The sequence below is a fragment of the Poecilia mexicana genome, unplaced genomic scaffold, assembly GCF_051168715.1.
Source record: "Poecilia mexicana isolate PSO_F unplaced genomic scaffold, ASM5116871v1 scaffold_3, whole genome shotgun sequence".
NCBI lineage: Eukaryota > Metazoa > Chordata > Actinopteri > Cyprinodontiformes > Poeciliidae > Poecilia > Poecilia mexicana.
The window spans coordinates 15,183,286-15,189,924 of record NW_028263372.1 but is presented as its reverse complement, the minus strand read 5'-3'; positions in this window follow the sequence as shown (position 1 = coordinate 15,189,924).

The following is a 6,639-nucleotide window of genomic DNA, read 5'->3' as shown; positions in this document are numbered from 1 at the left end:
TCTCCGTTTGAGTCTCTCCAGATTGAAATAACAGATGGACTTTTTCTATAAAAAAATAAAATAAAATAAAAACTCTTGCCGTGAAAAGATTCAGGAACAATAAAGTTGTACTCAGGCATGATAGCATATGGAATCCATTTTAAAATCTGTAGGAAGATCCTTTGGTGGTTACTTTCCACCTCTCCCTAGTATATAGCTGAACAAATATTTTCTAAGAAAGCCATCACTATCATTCAAGAGGTTCCGGTCTTTCATGAAATCCTCACACTAACCTGATGAGATGGCTTAAATAATTCAGAATTCAGCTCAATAATTGCAAATTATTGAGATGAATTGTGAAATTGTTCAGATACAGTAATACACAAAGGGTGAAACTGGAAAACATTGACTATTATTCTCAAAAGAGAAAATCCAAATTCTACGTTTTCACACTAACTGACAAGTTTGCCACATTTATACAGAAATGGACAAGAGGAGCAAATAAAAGTTCACCTTATGTATTCAAGTTACTTTTCAGAGCGCGATGATTCCTAGGAACAAATCAACTGCTGTCTGCTATAAAGAGAACCCACACACTACAGAGCGAATGAGAACAACCTTTTGGCTATCAGCTGTGCATTAAGGATAACAGGGAACATTATTTTCCAATATTACTACTGGGTAATTAAATAAAAGAACAATTAATAGAGTTTTGGCTTTCAATACCTCCACCACCTACTAAGCAAATCATTCTGCAAACAGTGTTAAGCAAGCTGTTCTAGTTTGTTTCCCCAATGTCTCCAATAAACAAAGAAGGAAAGACGGGATTTCAGTCATGCAATTTAGGATTCATGACTGGAACTAGTTGCACAGAGGCTTCATATTTGTGAAATAAATTAAAATCTGGAAATGTGCTGAGCTATAGGTCACTGCTGATAATTAGGGGAGTAATTGGTATGTCACCCTGCAATCTGGCTGAAAGACTGTACACCACATTAATAAGGCATCATGTTAACTTTCTTCATACAACAAAAGGTATTCTGTCTTTCTCAGAAAAAGTACAATGTCAGGAGGGATGTGGGATCTCTGCAATAGCTGCTGATAGAAATTCAGGGTTTCAAGCATTTTTTATACAGACAGCAAAAAAGAATTATGCAGTTTCAGGACTCCTGAAGCTTTCAAAGACTATGCACTTTTCTGACCACGGTTCCCCCTCACCCCCCTATTCATAGAGGTAAATTTGTATCCAAGTACCTGGCCTTCTTACTAATGTCCCTCCTTGTCAGAGACAAAGGAGTTATAAGACTGGAGGATTTGGCAGGCTCTACCACTTGCAGCCATTATTTCAACCCATCCATCTAAGTAGGATAATAGAGTGTCCTTGCCTTTCAACGCCTAGAGGAGTGACCAGTTATCACAAACCACCAGCTCTGTTGTTAATAAAACACGGGATGGGAGGATCATGCTCGGGATAAAAAGGAATGGGGATAGAGGGAAGGGCAGAGGAGAAATGGGTCCGTGCTATTCTGACAGACGCCTTGCAAAGGTGAAGTTGATCACAATCAGCAGCCAGTTGCCAAGCTGGCAGGGGTTCTCTTTTAACATCTTAGCTTTAGTTGCTGTGAAGATAAATTTAGCCCCATCGCATCTCTCTCTAGACCGCGGAGAGGGGTGGAGAAGTGAGAAGAGGGGGAGATGAGAAGAATTGGAGTGGAGAGGTGGGGCAAGCAGTGTTAGGCTGATCTAGCTAATGGCCAATCTGACCTTCATAGAAAGTCAAATGGTACGAACAGGGAGTAGTGTGTCATACAAAGCCACTACAGTTTAATCAAGGCTTTTTCCATTATGCTTGACCTCTCTATGAGTTTCATCAAGTAGTTGAAATGTCATTGATTGCTTAGAATGTGTGTGGAAAGCAAGTATCATGCAGGACAAAACAACTGAAGAACAAATAAAAAGGAGAAAAGGTGTTTTGTTTTTGTGCCTGATTTATCTAGTAAGAAAAAAAAAAACATTGAAAACTAGTGTAGCATATTATGACCCAAGTGTCTGTAATTATAAATTGGGTATTGATGTTTTGGTTGCAAACAGACTTAGTAAAGCATAATAACATATAGTAGCAATAGCCCTGAATTTTAGAACAGATTCAGTTTCATACGAAGCAATATTGCCTCCATTCTCTTGTCTGCCATCTGATTTTTTTATCATTTCTTTCCACTCTGCAGTCCACAGCACATTTCCTTGCTGTTCCTGATTGAGATATGGTCTCAGAAGCTTACAATGACACTGCACTTCTCCTAGGAATACAGTTTAATCTTACCCTAAAGTTTCTTTGTCAACGGCAACTGTAGCTACGCAGTATTTTCAAAACCTGCGATGAAAAAAAAGCCCTTTATTGCTGCAAATAACAGTTCTGTACCAATACTATTTAAGTCAAGAATGCAGATTTTATTCTACATGAATGACAGAAAAAAAAAAGAAAAAAAAAAACAGTCCGCTGCTTTTTGTGCAACAATCCACTATTTGAAGATCAAGGAGAGTTTTTAGACGTTGAGGTTTGAAATCAACAAAACATAATAATACAAGGTAAACTTATAACGATCTGGAGATTTCTGAGATTCCTTGGGCTCTATTTTGTCCACAGAGTTGTTTCAAAGATTTTAGTTTTTTTATTTTTATGTGCACCTTGTCTTTCTGAAGGAGGTTGTGGCTGCCACAGAGTGCTGTTGCCATGGCAGGCTAGTTTTTGATCTGCAATAATCTTAAGGTGGGATGTCCTGTTAAAGTAACATCAGCATGAAGATTCAGGGTTTGTAAGCAAAGAAACTGCATGAAAGACTATCAATACTGCTTATTTAAACTGTTGATTTTAATAATGTGGCTGAAAAAAGTTAGTAAAGCACATGTATCCAAAACCCAAATATGCTGGGAAAACACCAAGAAAGCAAATTAAAAAACTGTTAAGAATCCATCTGGTCTGTTGTTCTGCATACAGACCATAAATAGAAACTTGCTGGAAAAATCTGACAATTTCCTTTCCTCTAAATATGCAAAAGCCTTCCTATCTGATGCCATTGTATTGATGTTTTTCTCAAACATTTTCTAGCTATATATAAAGATATACTCAATAACTTATATTATTGAATCGTAACTCAATTCTTTAAGTAACAAAACTCATATAGATTAATTACAAAAAGTCATATTTTTTAAAGCCTCCATTTCTGTCAATTGTGATGATTTTTAGCTTGTAGTCAATAAAGACACAATATTTAATTTCTTAGAAAATTAGAATTTTATCAGGCCATTAAGAATAATAATACACAAGTGTGGTCTTAATTAGAAGTATGTTTCATATCTGATAAAAACAGTTAAGCCTTCATTTAATAATAATGAAATTTAAAGTTACATTTTCAAGTGTTTCAAAAAAAGCGGATCAGTGGAAGGAGTATCAACTTTGTATGAAATCTTTCTTGATACATATGCTACACAGAGATACAGCCCATTCACTGCCATGATTTTATAAATTGCATCTTCCAAAGTGGTGTTACTGCAGCATTATTGGATATTCTATTTCCAAAGCTCCTAAACTCTCCTCTCTAATATCAGTTCATGGCCAAACAGGATTTAGCACTTGAGTGTATTTCAAAAGTCTAAAGATTCTGAGCATTAAAAGCACCAAGCATGTATAGCAGTTTGCTAATGTGATTTTCCAGTATGGTCAATAAGTACATTTCAAAGGAATACATTTAGACATTGTATAAACCTTGTAAACTGTGTCCAGAGTTAGTTCATTTTCAACCTCTTTTTTTTTAGTCTGGGCTAGGTATAAAAAAAAAGATTCTTTGTTCTTCAAATAACTATTCTGTCTGTCAAAAAAGTTCAGATTTTTCAAGTATATTTCATACAAACAGCAAAAAGAATTACGCCTTTTCAGCACTCCGGAAGCTGTCAGAGAATATGCACATTTCTGCATAAATTAACAGTTAACAACTCTGTACCAGGAAGTGCTAACTGTTAGTTACCACTGCTAAAGCAATTGCTACGCTGATAAATAGCTCACCATGTAAGCGAGTTAATCTAAAAATATATTTTCTGTTGGTCTAAAAGGGAAAAAACGAAGCATATTTTCTGAAACAGTGAGTTACGTTACATTAATATGCCAACCTGGCCTATTTTATGCATCAAGGAGGGCTGAGTTTACTATCTATTTGTTGTTTTTTTGTTTCTCTTCAAGTAGCATTCACTTGAATTTTGTAAGATTGCTATATAACAGGGGCGACTGTGACTAAGTGATGGAGACTATTCTTGCAATCGGACAGTCGTAGGTCTGAGTCAAGCTTCCTCCCATCATTAGTATCAAACATGTCTGTGTGAATGCGACTGCGTGAATATGTCTGTAGTGTAAAGTGCTTTAAGTGGTCAGTATGACTGGAAAGGTGCAATACAAATTCAGATCATATACCATACCTTGTGTAGCTACACTGAACATCACAATATGAAGGATACAGGATCAGAAATACAGAGAGTTGATAGTGGAAACTTATTTACCCAAAGGTGCCTTTTGTCGTACACTAGTAAAATCCCAAAAACAGTTGTACACAGTGGTATGACAGATATTTGAAGATTACCCCTGGCATAAACAAGATTAAACTAGATAGCATCTTCCAAACAATATAAACTGCAAATAGATAAATCAATGCCATAAACCTTGAAGAGATGAGACTTTTCTTCTCGATTCTTGTTAATTTGTTTATAGCTTCTTCTCTTTTTTTTATCCTCACCTGCAAGTCAGTTCTTTTGTATGAATTTTACAATAATAATTAAATTCCCAGTTATCTACTCATCATGCATATAGAGTAAATGGCAATAAGCGCATTGATTTCTAGGAGTACGGGGACCACAAACTGAAAAACATCCAATAAATCAATGGGACATATGCAGTCCATGAGGTGACTTTTCCACTTTATTGTATTTTACATGCTGCAGAACTGAAGAACTACAGTTCGGATGCAGTTAGTTTCTTGTGTGTCATGACTGGTGTTCACAATAAGCACAACCAACCTATTCTTCTCCACGCAATTTGGAATAAACTATTAATGAAGGAAGGTGTCTCTCTGTGCCCAAGGACTGCTCAACAATCAGCCCAAGGACTCGCCGCATATAGGATGGGATCATTTCCGCCAGCTGTGCCTTTTCACGTTAGCTCCTGCTCCTCTCCCAACCACTCCTCCCCATGCAACAACTCCCTGATGCACTCGGAATGACAGAGGAAAGAAAATTATCGAACACCAATACAATAAAGCTGTCTGGTAACTTAATAGGCTGCTGAGTAGGGGCAGCGTGGCCATCTTGCTTTGAGGCGATAATGAGAGTCACCATTCCCTCATGGGCTAAAAGAAAACGGCCTGTGTGAGAGGACATGCATTTATCTGAGCACGCATGCGTATGTTTGGCTGTGAAGCTTTTTGGTCCGGTGAGGCCCAATAAACACTCACTACCGTGCTGCAACAAAGCCAGCGGGATATTTTGCTGAATTCAGCTGAAAGGAATTCTGTGAGAAATTCTGTTCACTAAATCAGGCTAACGTCTGTATAATGTTGCTGTAAGCTTCAGGGAGACACCAAGCATGCACTGTCCTATTTATCTTATTACAGGTCCCTGAACCAGTTCCACATGTGAGGAAAAACATCCCAGATTAATAAAACAAAAAAACTGCGTTGTAATGGAGGTGAAAGAAAGATTTACCAGGATTACTGAAATAATAATAGAAGGTGCTGTAATTTGTTTCTAGTGACAAGGATTTTTGTTAGAGCTGGACTTTGACTCGTGAAAGCATTCATTTTTCAAACTCTACGATAAAACATTCTTCTTCCTGTTTACTTAAGTCACCAGTCGTAGTTCTATTTAAATAAGTATATTGTGATATTAATATCAGAAATATTCTAATATGTTGCACCTCTGTCACTTGACTTGAGACATTTGTGCATGATACCTGCACTACAATAAGGTGCACATTATGTTTCCCTCATATGAACATTATGGGTTCCTTTAGTCATTTTTTTATATCAAGAAAAAGTTATTCTAATTTAGACAAAATTAATGTAAGATTACATGGCTGGCAGAAGATGCCGGCTAAGATCCAAAGACTTTACGCGTTTGCTGTCATTTGCGTATCGTATAAAGATAAGTAGCAAACAATACATGTTGTTTGCTACTTTCATGTGAAAAAAATGCTAGTCCTTATTTTACTCTACATTTTCTGCCCTCAGTGACTGACAAATCTATCAAAGTCTTAGAAATGTTTACAGCAGCTAAGGAAATTCTGACCTGTTGACAGTGCTGATGCCAGCTAGCACAGTAAAATCACTGCATGACACAGTGGTGTGCCCGGTGGCATCAAGGGAATGTGGGTGAGATGGAACTGCTTTGTGTTTACACCATTGCCTCGTTAGCTTTTCCCTGTTTGCTGATAGTGGACCCAGGGGGACACAACAAGCATTAAATATTTAATGGAAAGAAAACTGAGGGTTCAATGCTTGTGAACATTACTGCTTCATGAAAAATAAATATATGCAAATGTTTTCTCAGCTGTATATTTAGGAAATGCAGATATAAAAGTTTTCAGTGTTTTCATAAAGTACAGAAAGTTTAAACTGTGTT